A 14065-nucleotide genomic window follows, 5' to 3' on the forward strand; every position below is an offset into this window, starting at 1 on the left:
ATTTTTGGGGAAACATGGGTATGAAGAATTTTGTAAGCTTCCAAAGATCAGAATGGGCTCTGCGGAGATGCATGATATCAGTGCAGTTGTGTAGAATTTTCATACTACTATTAAAAGTAGAGGAAGTCATAATCTTATATTACAATGACCATCTATATGGGATCAAATTTATAATTCAGAGTCCTAATCTCTTCATAACATTTTCTGTAGAGTATCAGATTTAGTGGGAACGCAAAATTACCTGTGTCTCAAGCAATCAATTTTCTATCGATGCACTGCAACAATAAGCTATTTGTAGCAGAACAGTTTAGCATAAGGACTTTGGGCCAGTTCAGATCCAACTGTAGTCCTGCCTGGACATATGTTCCCAAGTTTTGAGATTGAATTAATTCCTTTCTCAAATTGGCTTTTGATTTATCTGAGACTGGAAGAAAAGTGGTTTTGCCTCTGAAGCCCACTGTTCTGTGGAGCATGTAGGCTGTCCATCCTATTACCAGATTTTGGGCTTTCCACTACCACCACAATTTTCATTACCCCTTTTTGGTCTCCGCCTGCATTGCTTAGGACCTTTGATCACACTCTACCAAATCTGGCTGCAAAACTCAAATATGCTTATAATGTTACCTTTAGATGCATGGCTTCAATAATTTCTTTCCTTGTTTTCTGTTGTGCCATTTGTCCTGTGGAATGAGATCCCCTCTGAGATCTATATAGCTCCCATCCTGATGGTGTTCTGGAAGGCCTTAAACAGCTGGCTGTTCTCCCAGAACCTATAGCTAGCGCTGATAGAACCCCCTTGCTGGATGTGTTTGTACAGTACATGATTTTTTAGTCAAGTGGCCAGATGCCCATCATGTTTAGATGCTTTGTGTTTAGTTCTTTTGACAGGAAGAAGAATCAAGGAAGTGTTCTGTTTATCCTCATAATTCAAATTATGGAAAGGAGTTGTCAAAAGAACAGTATGCAGTCTTTCCTGTTTAATGCCCAGTTTGAAGACATTGGTATCATATTTATGTAAGAAATAGTTATGACATTCATATGATTTGGCCATGCAATTCCCTAATTAATTAGTGGTTGATGCACAGTTGAATGATTGTAAATGCCAAAAAAAATAATACTGGGGACAATTTAGCTATCTTTTCATTGAAATACTTTCACTGATAGGTAACCCTGATTCACATTTAAACAAATATTACAAGTAAAGAGACAACAATGTACAATACATTGAAACAACAATGTATGGTACCTAATTAATAATAATAATCTCTAATAGGTAATAAAATCATATAATTCAAATAAATTCTGTAAATAGTGTAATTAAAATTCAGCTATGTTCTGCGTAATTCTGAATGTTCAGTGCTTGCAAAACACACACACACCCTTCTACAAAGATTTTTAGATATTTATATCTTTTGCACTTATGTAACATAGACTTTAGTATGGGGCTAGTAAAAAGGCTTTCACACTGCCTACACACTGAAGTTCATTTTTCTCTTCTTTATAAGGAAATTTAGAATTCAGCTATTGTACAAGAGTTCTACAAAGTTCTTTGCATCCTAAAAAGTGTTTATTTATAGCATCATTACCATACTGTTACTTCACCAAATTCTAAAATTGAAGACTATTGGTAATTTTATGTGCATATACTGTACTTTCAGCAATCACATGTTAATTAATTATTTTCTGAAGAGAATCCTTTTAATTTCAAAGTACATTTTTAGTAATTTTTAGTTACTCTGTATGCAAATTAGGTTAATGCCATAGTATCAGTTAACTAAGTGGTTAATTAACTTGTCAAAAAAATCAACCTTTTTGTCTCACTCAAATATTCCTTTAATTCTAGGATAGAAGCCTTTCTATTGAAACCTATATAGCCGATTAATCATGGAGCTGCCTCTTCTCAATGATTTCTATCAGCCTCACCGGTTTAGGTACAGTACAGTATCAGTTTCTGGGACCAGTGTCACTTAGTGGGCTTTAAGAAGTGTGTCTTCTTTGTTATGACCCTGTCTTGTGAAACAGTCTCCCCTCTGAAATATGAACAGCATCTACCCATAGGCTTTCTGGAAGACCATGTCTGACTATTCCTCTAGACATTGGGGCCAGATATTAATGAAGCTCTGACACGGGTTTGGGTGTGTCCAATAAACTGATTTTGTGATTTTCTTACATTGATTTATTTGTGGATTTAATAATTTGGATTTTGTTTCTATCTTTATTCACCATCCAGCATTTCTTTGATAGATAACTAGCCATAAAAATGGGTCCAATAAATAACAAGTATCTGGAGCCATCTAAAAGTAATTTAAAAAGTGAAGGCCTTTCACCCCTGTACTACCCAACTTTTTAGTAGTCAAAATAGCCTCCAGTTCTTGACTTTTCCTTTCCCAAAGAAGCCCATATGTTGTCTTGTCTCTGTTTTAACATCCATGGCAATGGCAATGGCAAACACAAAAAGTTGCTTCGGCAAGAAGAGGAAGAGCATCCTTATGCAATCCCATGACATTTTATTTATTTGTTTATATCCTGCCTTTATTATTTTTATAAATCACTCAAGGAAGAAAACATACGTAATACTTCCCCCTCCTCCTATTTTCCTATGAAGTGAGCTGGGTTGAGAGTGAGTGACTAGCCCAAAGGCCCTTTCATGCCTAAGGCAAGACTAGAACTCACAATCACTTGAAAATATGAAATCTGGGGGAGAAAATATCTTAAGTTTTCAAGAAGGAAATCAGTAATTTTTTTTAGCGGATGTTAAATTATTGGAACAAGAGTTGATGAACTTTGAAACATGACCTCTACTAGTAATTGCATTATATTAGAAAACATTTAGAGTTCAGGTTCAGTATTCTGGATACTGTGTCATTTTTTATGATTTCTTAAAATGAGTAACTATTCTAAATCTTAAGGATAGTCAGTCACTCAAATGCTAAAGAAACCAAATCAGAAACAATTGGAGCTGCACAGATTCCCTCTCAACACAGCAGATGAATTGGTGTGTTTGGAATGGGTCAGTAGTGGGTTTCAAAATTTTTTACTACTGGTTCTGTGGGTGTGGCTTGGTGGGCGTGGCATGGCATGGTATGGCTTGGTGGGCATGGCAGGGGAAAGATACTGTAAAATCTCCATTCCCGCTCCATTCCAGGGGAAGGTTACTGCAAAATCTCCATTTCCTCCTGATCAGCTGGCCCTCGGGAGGCAGAGAATAGATGGGGGCGGAGCCAGTCAGAGGTGGTATTTACCAGTTCTCCAAACTACTCAAAATTTCCGCTACTAGTTCTCCAGAACTGGTCAGAACCTGCTGAAACCCACCTCTGGAATGAGTGAGTAAAAACAGTCAAGATAACAGCTGCATGCATTGTGATCATTAAAAAAGGCATGGGACTTTAAAATCACATGGTTGCAGAGGCCATTTTGACTTTTTTGACCCTCTACCTCCTCTCCCTATGGATGCCCCTGCATGCACATATTGATTTCAGGTCTTTCTAATGCACCAAATCACAGCATAGCAGCAGTAATGTGTTATTTCCTAGCTCCTTCGTTGCAAATGAAAACTGTCTGTTCAGTTGACCATATTAAACACATACCTTTGGAGTCCTTTCAACTCTGTAATGACAATTATGAAAGGCATTTTGGTCTGTAGATTCTGTAGTATTTAGTGTGTAGATTTAGGTGTAGTATGCAGATTTAGATTCTGTGGAAAGTTAGATGCTAATCACTAAAGCAAGGGGTATATTTCATCCATTCCTGCCTTTTTTTTTTACTCAGCCTCTTGCAGTAATAACTGTGATGCAAAAGATTCCTTGAGTGCCTTGAGTAGGTCACCAAACTGTCAAACTGACTTTGCTCCCGATTACTTATTCTTCTAAAAAAATGCATATATATATATATATTTTAAAATTAAGGTTGCCAGTTTGAATTTCTGCTGTGGGCAAAATCTTCTCCCAAGCCAAGGTTTCTGCTGTGTTTTCAATGGAACTAATAATCCTACCCACAAAGAGGCCGTTCATTTGTTTTGCTGCCAAGGCTGTATTTTTCATCCTTCCTTCATTCATCAGAAATCTCATCTGTGCTATATGCCAAATGTATTTCATTAATATTCTGCTCTAAATGGTTAGTGGTCTGTTGCTAAGCTCTCAAAAAAGTTATTTATGGGGGCATTGTGAAATGTAACCTTTGTCAAATTATAAAAGGAAATTCATTTGAAATGAAAGAGAAATGTTGCCTAAGTAGGATGTAGCTTTATGAAAGGAAGGCAGAATCTTTCACTTTGTTGGTATGTGACAAATCAGCCTCTATTATTTATAGTCTAAAAACAGAAGTAAATTGTTTTGCAAAGGCAAACAACAATAAGAATGAACATTGGTCAATACATTTGCAATCTTTTCACATATATGCATATTTTTGCAATCAGATTATCATGAATATTCAGACATATGATTGTTCTTCTGCTGGCTCTTTTCTAGTTGCCCTTTTCTCTAAAATGGATTTATCAGACTATGGTTAGAGAATAGACAAACAAAGCTAAAATGGGGTATATAACTTACACAGATGGAGTTGCACTATCTCCATTATTGAACCAACTGCATTGTCATTTATAAATGCTGATTTTGATTTATAAAGCTGTAATCGCTCTGGGCTCGAATAATTGAAATATTATCTTCTCTTGAATATCTCTGACTATAACCAACATCTTCATCATTTTCTGTTGTATGGTTCAGTATTTTTAAAAAATCTTAGGAGCTCCCCTTACAATAGCATCCCAACAATATTGTTTGCCGACTTTTAATAAAATTTAGTATAATGTCTTTGAATATTACTTTTGTTTTGTTGTTACAGTATTATTGCTTTCTTTAAAGTTTATATTACTTTGTATACCCCCGTGGAGAGTTTTTAAAAATAAATATTTTAATGAAAAATAATGATATAATTACAATGATATAAAATGAAAATATCTGAACCTTATTGCAAAGAATGTAATAATGTGGCTATTATCGTAAATGTTTATATAGAGCATAAGCATGCATCTATGAGTAAATTACAGTCATTTGTTTATATTATTAAATTATTAAAATATGAATAGTAGACTTGCTTTGATTACCATAGCAATGATTTTATCTTTGATGGTGTATTAGTATATAATCAACCTGCAGTGATAGACAAATATTTTATTTGTTGTGGTTCTACCATATTATTTCAATAATAAAAAGCAGCAGCACCTATGTTATTTTTGCTGTTAAGTCAGTTGTTGATAAAGTGTTCAAAATGAATCTGGGAAAACCAGATTCAGATCCCTTCTGACAAACAAAGCGAATTGGGAGGCTGAAGTAGGGCAGCATTGCCCAACCTAATCTGTTTCACAGAGGTCTGGCAAGGATAAAATGTGAGAATGCCATCTGTTGATCTGCGTATTTTAGAAGAAACTTGAGATAAATATATAATACATGCTTATTTGGTATTTAGATAATTGTTATAAAATTATTATTACAATGTTATTACTCATAACAATTGCAAAACTTGCAGAGTTCACAAATTCATTATTCTGAGACAACCTCTAACAAGATAAGGGCATACTGGTATTACGGTTCTATCTGTCTCTGTTAGACTAAAGGTATTTCTTTTATTTACCCTTGCTGGTACCTTTGCTTTCATCTTAGCTGTGTTTTGGTTGCTGGCAGGCAATTGCTAATTAATCTTTATGTGTTTGGTTCATACAGGTTCAGGCTACATGAGCAGTCTTGCCACATGTACATTTTTTCCTATTCAAATTCTCATCTTAGCTTTTTGCTGCCTCTTTTAAACTACACTGTGTCCTTCTAAATTAGTCTCTTGTGTTCCTCAGACACAGAGTTATGTGTTTCCTTTTTCTCTAGCCCTTTTTTAAAATAACTAACCAGCTTTTGTTAGCTTCTTCTGTCCTGCAGGCAAAACAAAAAAATCCTCATCCAGTTCTAGTGTACAATGGTCTCTCTCTCTCTGGGAGGTGCTATTCTCCCCGGAAATCCTTATGGAGCATGTAGAAACCTTTCCAGTACTTCCAATGCAAGAGAATATCTGTCACTCTGCTAGAGAGAAATTCCCTTAAGATGGGCTCCAATACGAGTCTGAAAGTTCAGAAGACAAAACTACTGGTTCCAGTGACCGACCCAGATTGGATCCTCCAACATTATCCTGGGATTGTGGGACATATATATTTGTCTTCATACATGAGACTATCTGTAGTTTGGGATTGAACTGTGGAGTCCTTGCTGCTCTCTGAGCTTGGTTGTTTGCTTGCAGACATTTCATTATCCAACTAGGTAACCAGGGGTGGTTTCTACTTACCTTTACTACCGGTTTGCAATGGGATTGCGCGTTCATGCTTGCTTTGCTTGTGCGCACGCCTTGCTTCTGCAAATGTGCAGATCGCCGATGATGACATCCGGGGCGGTGGGTGGGGCCTCCTGCCAGTTTTACTACCGGTTCTTGCGAACCGATCCAAACTGGAGGCAACCACCACTGTAGGTAACATCACCAGGACAATGTAACTATTATATTGTAATAGTATTGTAACCCTGCTTGTTTCACTATTGTAACCCTGCTTGTTTCACTAATTTTCTCTGGCTCCTCTTCTCTGGTTGTAGCTATTTGCTACCTAGGCATTCCAATTGAGTTTGCAGTTCTCTGACTCCTTCTTCGGGTACATACAGACATCCCCTAAATCTCTGCTTGGCTATACTATTCAGTTGCATAGCAACTGATTGATTCTTCAGCCCCTTTTCTACCTGCATGGGATTTCAGGTGTCTGTGCTAAGTTTTGGGTATAGGTACAAGTGTGTAGTTTAATATCCATGTCAGCTCCTAATGTTCTACCAATTTCCTGGACAGAGTTTTGAGTTCTGGATCCAAATTCTTTCTTTCACTGCAGCAAATTAGTGCCCTTCATCATGCATTAATAATTTATTGTGTGTCTGGATTATTTCCAAATCCTACCTCCTATCTTCTTGAAGTTACTTGCTCCTGTGGGGCCTGTAGTAGAACCTCTTCCTTGGACAAAGCAAAGCCAGTCTATGCAATACAAACAGATTGGTAGGAATCCCCAAGTTTTTCCTCCTCTTTTAGTTAATGCTTTTGTTCTTTCATAGATTTGCAGCTAGACAGCAGGTGTTTTAATTAAGCCTGAAACTTTTTGGTGTCTATTTGAACACTTTGCCTGATTTTGACCACAAAAAATGTTTTTAACCTTTTTTTTGTGTGTTTTTAATTTGATTTATATGCCGCCCTTCTCCAGGGACTCAGGGCGACTTACAATGCATTAAGCAATAGCCTTCATACTTTTGTATATTTATACAAAGTCAGCTTATTGCCCCCACAAACTGGATCCTCAATTTACCTACCTTAGAAAGGATGGAAGGCTGAGTCAACCTTGAGCCTGGTGAGATTCAAACTTACAGTAATTGCAGACAGCTGGTGTTAACCACAATGCTATGGCATTGCATTGCATTGCTATGGCACTGAGATCATTGCATCATCCCAACTTTATCTGGGTAGTAGACATACCACTCTTAGCACAATTATAAAGCTGCATAAAAATCTAAGCAAAATTCTAGGCCTTTTATAAACTCTTAGCTTTTTTTTTACCCAAGGAAAACTTTTCTTAGCTGTTTCTGTTAATAAAATTACATGTAAGTTAGTATGATTATAAAGTTAAAGATTACAATTTTATAGAATCTATGCCAGGCTGGTAAGTTGCACTAAGCATTATCCCAAATTTGGTGTTGATGTTCCTGCCAAGATCTAGACAAAAATAAAGCAACACTTCCCTCCTTTGTAATTAATAAATCGCTATGGCACTGTGCAGTATGGAGACACTTTGTCCCTTTTGCTTATGGGAACAAAGGAATTCCACTCTGACTAAAATGGTAAATGTTATTTCTCCTCTCTTCTATTTATTGTTTAATACTTCCTAACTCTTGGATGACAATACTCTTCATCACCCTGCATTAATAATGGCTCTTCAATTTTAAAAGTGATGACATCACAAATGACTATATACAATAATGTCATGAAGGTGTGTTAAAAAAAATCTAGATGGGGTCATGACTACACAGTTGGAGCTCTCTCCCGCTTTTACTTATTTTGTATGTAAAAAGGGACAGGATGTTAATCAGATATTCCACAGCCACCATCTCGACTTTTCTTTTTATAACCCTTCCCACCATGAAGACACTCCTGTCTACATGGCCAGACCAGTGAACCACTCAGCTTGCAGCAGTTCTCCAAAATTCAGGGCATTTTTCTGTCTTTAGCTGCAAATGTACTTGCAAAAGATGTTTTACCACTCTTTAATTTGATTATTACTGTCTTTGTTTAATTGGATATATCTATGACCTGAAAGGGTGTTGTCATTCACAGAGTATTGTCTCATCCACGACTGATAATATTATTAGTTATTCTAGCATGCAGAAAATGCTGGCAGCACAACACTGTCTTGTTTACAATACAAATGTATGTGAATTTGGATGTGATTCCAACCATCCATTGTTTTTTTTGTACTTCTTTTGCTTCATGGGATAGTGTGGTCCAAGAGGCATTCTGTTTTGGCCATGAGTTGATCCCTATCAGACTCAGTGGTCCAGGAGTAGGTTCTACTTACCTTTACTACCGGTTTGCATGCGCAGATCACCTATGATGACGTCCAGGTCAGTGGGCTGAGCCTCCTGCTGGTTTTACTACTGGTTCTTGAGAACCAGTCCTAACCGGGGGGTAACCCACCACTGCAGTCAGGGCCGGATTTAGATGAAAAGAGGCCCGAGGCTATTCCACTTATGAGGCCCTTTCACCTATAGTGAAAGTGTAATTTTAATTTTGCTAACAATTTGAATGTAGACCCCTCTTGATCTTGAGGCCCTAGGCTGAAGCCTAGTTAGCCTATAGGAAAATCCGGCCCTGACTGCAGTGGTCATAGAACGACCACTGCATATAACAAACTAGCTCCCTTCTCTGAACTATTTTGGGATAACAATCCCACAATACTCCACAACAATTTAAAGGAGCAGATAACCCTCGCTTACTGACCATGCATTTAACAACTGTTCAAAGTTGCAATAGTGTTGAATAAGTGGTACTTGCAACCAGCCCTCGAAGTTCTGGCTGTCATAGGGCTCCTGCTGTCACATAATTGCCATCTGTGACTTTCCCCATTGGCTTCCACAAGCAAAGTCAAGAGGGAAGGGAAGGCTGGAGGTCACTTGAGTAAGTCCCCTCCTCACAGCTTTCTTGTGGACTGCACTGTATCTTTCCTTGGCCTGCTTGTGCTTCCATGAACCTATGCCTTCTGCACCCTGTTTCCCTTGCCCTCCCTGTGCTTGTACTGCAACACCTGCTTCCCAGCTTGCATTTGGCCTGTGCCAGGCCTTCCAGTGCCTCCCCCAACCCCACAGCACCCTTAAACTCCTTCCCTGGGGCTCCCACCACTTCCTGCTTAACAGCTTACATGCCTTGGGGATATAATGGCAACCAGGACTGCCTGGATTGCCATCACAAAGCATGTGATGTCATGCTTTAGGTCAGGATCACTTAGCAACAGTAATCCTGGTCCAGTTACCATTATAACTCAAGGACTACTGGTACTTTACAGTGAGAAATATGGTTGGAGAACTCATGGCTCTTGATGCATATTACATAATGCTTCCCCCCCCTACTTATACAGACAAGATCACACAAAGGAAAAAATATAACACACACAATTAATACTGATCTGAATTATTTACTGTAATTTCAGAAGCCTACATAAAAACAACAACAACAAATGCTCCTTTAAAAACTCACAGATTTATGACAGTACTAACACATTACAAAATGCTATAATATATGCTTGTTTGTATTTTTACTTAATTTAACCAGCTCTATGACAAGGCCTGGCCTCCTGTAGTCAACAATGGAGATTAGGACCTGAATATACAGTCAGTGTCTTGTACTCCTTTCTTGTTATTCAAGTTATTCAATTTAGATAACACCTGATTCCAAACTGACTCTATATAGCTGAAAATAAAACAATATTAAAAACACAATAATGGTGAACTCATTTTTCTTTAATTAAATTGTTTTGATTTTGCTTTTCAAATATTCTTATCTCACCTAAATAGGGAGCTGAAAGGGAGAGGAATTTCTAGAACAAGAGATATATGCAACATCTCTCAAGTGATTTTGTATACTTGAACACAATATTTTTTGAGATTTTAGTGAGATCTTACATATATTTTGACTTTTTTCACATGTGATTTTACAAATTTTTGCAATGAAATGTTGATCTTCTTGGATAGGTTTAATTAAGAAGAATAAAGCCATTCAGTTTCCATTATATGATCTTGAACATATACCCCCCATATTTCCAGGGAACATCAGGAATTGCTTTGAAGAACTGAATCTGATTGATAGAGAACCAGAGAAATTATGGAATGAATGTAAAAGAAATGGTTAACGATGAACATGAAAATTGATTGCAGTTTTAGAAATGGGGAAAAAAAGTGCAAAGTGAATTTCAGAACAAATTGTGGAAATTGCCAAATAGAGAAGAAAAGGCAAAGTCAAGAAAGACAAAAATCCCAGAAAATTTCAGAAAGCTCTTGGAAGAGACAAGAAGCAGTATTACAATGATATTTGTAAAGACACTGAAGATGAAACAGGCATGGAAAACAAGAAAAGTCTTTCAAAACAGGAGAGTGAGAAATGTACTTTTAAGACTTGCAAGATTCTGTTAATGTAGCCTTATAATAAAGATAGAACTAGTACTCCTGGGTGTGATTGCTTGTTTCGATTACCTTTTTTTGGTAATACTTACAAAAAAGTAGAAGGAAAGAGAAGAGGATGACCAAGAGCAAGATAGACTCAGTTGCACTGGTGATAAGTGCACCACTGGAAGATGTGAAAGACCAGGTCATGGAGGGATTGTCATGGAGAAAATCTGTATGGTTGCTAAGAGTTGACAAGAATTTGATAGCACATATTCAATCAATTTCTATGACTAAAGTTGAATTCTGAATACTATGTCCTATGATAAATGATAAATTGGAAAAGAAGCCTAGAATATCATCAAAATTCTAAAAAATTTGGTGATCTTAGCAAAATAATCCATAAATTTATATATAGTGTGGAAATTATTTTTTTCCATTTTAATATATTGTAAACTATTCTGGCCAGGGTTATATAGTACACTAATCCTAAACCAAACCACATTGTAGCTTAATTCAAAGAATGAACCAAAGCTTTTTCTCTCAGCACAGATGTGAGATATTTGAACTTATAAATAAGGCTAAACACCAGTTTGTGGCTGACTGAGACACAAATACACACACATGCATGCAAACAAACACACATATAAACATAATTCTGTACATAGATATTGGAGTTTTTAGTTGTTTCTTTACAAGTTTTCTTTTTAATTATAATTTAAATGCACAGAAATAACAGAACATTAAACATCTTACAATTTTTAAAATTTTATGCCATCCAATTGTGGCTGTAGTGTATAAAATAAATGTGATCCTCTTGATTTTTAAATGTTTTAATTTAATTTCCCTATTTAATATGTGTTTGCTTCATATGAATATATATATAGAATAATAAGAATATAACTGTATTATGGCCATAGACAAGCAATAGACATCACTGTTTACAATATTAAAAAATAATACTGATATTAATAGTGGACAATAACATCCCTGTTAAGAAAATATATGTTCTCAAACAGTTAGGGTCACTCCCTAGTTTATGTGAGTGGAGAGCGGATAAGTATGTGAGCAAATATAATTTTCCAAAAATTGTTAAAGATATCTCCAAAAAATTGGCACAAGTTGACAGCTAAAGTCCTGTAACCAATTTTTTTCTTGTGGACATTGCAGCAACACAGAATTTTGCCACTGCACGCGTGACAGCCGGGTTTGAGTCCTGGAGGAGAAAGTGTACATAAAAATTGTCTGCCCTTCCCGGCAATCTCTCTAATAAGGGGAGAATATATACTGACCTATAAACTCTGTATAACTCACAGTACAATAAAACATGTGAGATATCTTTGACTTCTCCGTTACCACATATGCATACCCGTTCTGCTAGTTATGTTCTCTTATACCTGCCCTGGAGAACTGCTGAGGGAAGAATGTTAATCTGGCTCTGAAGAAAGCTATTCTTTGTTTTGGGAAGATCAGGTCATTTAGATATCTTGCCAATTCCCACACACCCTGTTTGATTCTGTTCCTACTGAGGAGAGGCAATGATTTCTTCCAACAACCAGTTCACCAAACTGCTCAGAAAGTTAACAGTCGGTTCTCCCGAAGTGGTGCGAACTGGCTGAATCACACCACTGTCTATAACCTGTTTCCAGGTGGAGGGTATCATATGAAGCTATGCTAACATAATGTATGATTAAATACCATTAAAATAGTTCTATTTTAAAAAATTACTTATTAAAAAACATTTTCAATATGAAGTACATGTGAATTTACATATCACATTAATCAAAGTTTAAAGTGCAACAAAGTAAAAAATGTGACTGGATTTTTTTCAAAGAGCTTGAGAAGAAAGAGTACTCTCTCAATACTTTATGAATTAATTTATGTGAATCATATCTCCAATTTGTAAATAGCCATTTTTTATTACTATGTTTCTCTCCCAAAAAGATTTCTATTGTCCTTTCTTTTCTTGTAAAACTTTGCTCTGCATAATACATTCTCTAATCCAGACCACTTATTTTCCTTCCTCTCAGTCATAGTGCTTGTCAACTTGCATTACAGCTGAATAAGAGAGAAATACAAAGGCATACCCTTGGGTGGAAAAGTGGTTCAGCTTTGTAGGATGGGCAAGCTTAATCACATAAAATAATCACAATAGGGACTTATAATAAATATAACAATAAAGGTAATAACCTTGACTGAGTATCACTGACATTAATTTTAAGAACCAAAACTGAACAAAAGGGAACATGATTAGATTAGTTTAGATTAGACATTTGTTATGTTTTCAGGTAAAGCCCATCTATTTCCAAAAATATCGTACTGTTCATATAGGATCAACATATTTATTTAATCTTCAAATCCGGTTGTTCCTGAGGAAGTGGTCTTCTAGCACTTACTTCTTGATTGGTGAAAACCTCCAAGGAGGTAACAAAAGGTTTTGTCAAAATGGCAGTGAATCATCTTGAACATGCAACATAATGCTGTTGGTCTTTAAAAAAATGTGCAAGCCCCCCTCAAAAAAGGACATGCCAGATTTTGACCAGGAATTTTGGAAAACTATTGCCAATTAGAATTTTGGAGAACTATTGCCACTATTGTCAACTTCTCCTTTGAGCTAAGATTTGTCAAGAAAGTGATGGACTTGCAATTGTGGGCATACCTGGTTGAGATCATACCTGGATGTATAATTTTAACTCTTTCTAGTTGAATTTCAAGGTGATAAGAACTGAGATAACATTGATTATATTTTGATGGGACCAGGATAGGAGAGTACAGACTTTTTGATCCTGCTAGATGTCTCAAGTGCCTCTCATACCTTTGATTACAGTATCCTTCTAGACTACCTTTGATGGCTGGGAATAGGGCCTCTGCTCTCCACTCTTCAGGGGGTAAATTGAGTCCTACATTATAAGGTGCCACAGGATTCATCTTTCCTCCAACAGTAGATCGGGCAGGCAGTGGCGGATTAAGGCTCACTGGTGCTCTAAGCACTGACAAATCTTGGTGCCCCCCTCCTTTTTTTTTACATTTTTTTTTATATAAATCTTCATTGGGTTCTTTTCTTTCTCAACTTTGTGGTGCCCCCTTTGGGCCTGGTGCCCTAAGCACGTGCTTAGTCTGCTTAATGGTTAATACACCACTGCAGGCAGGCAAAATCTATAGAGAAATAGTGGTCTCAAAGACACCAATTCCTAAGCCATATAAGATATCACTTTATAGATGATAAACCAGCACCTTGCTCTCAGAAATATATTAATAACAAGTGCAGCTTGGTTTACATGGCAATAACTTGATTGTGCATAACCATACATGTAAAACTATTAATGGAAGTCTCTTGAGCAGATGGCAAAGCT

This window comes from Pantherophis guttatus, chromosome 2, assembly GCF_059756535.1.
Source record: "Pantherophis guttatus breed Tessera chromosome 2, ASM5975653v1, whole genome shotgun sequence".
NCBI lineage: Eukaryota > Metazoa > Chordata > Lepidosauria > Squamata > Colubridae > Pantherophis > Pantherophis guttatus.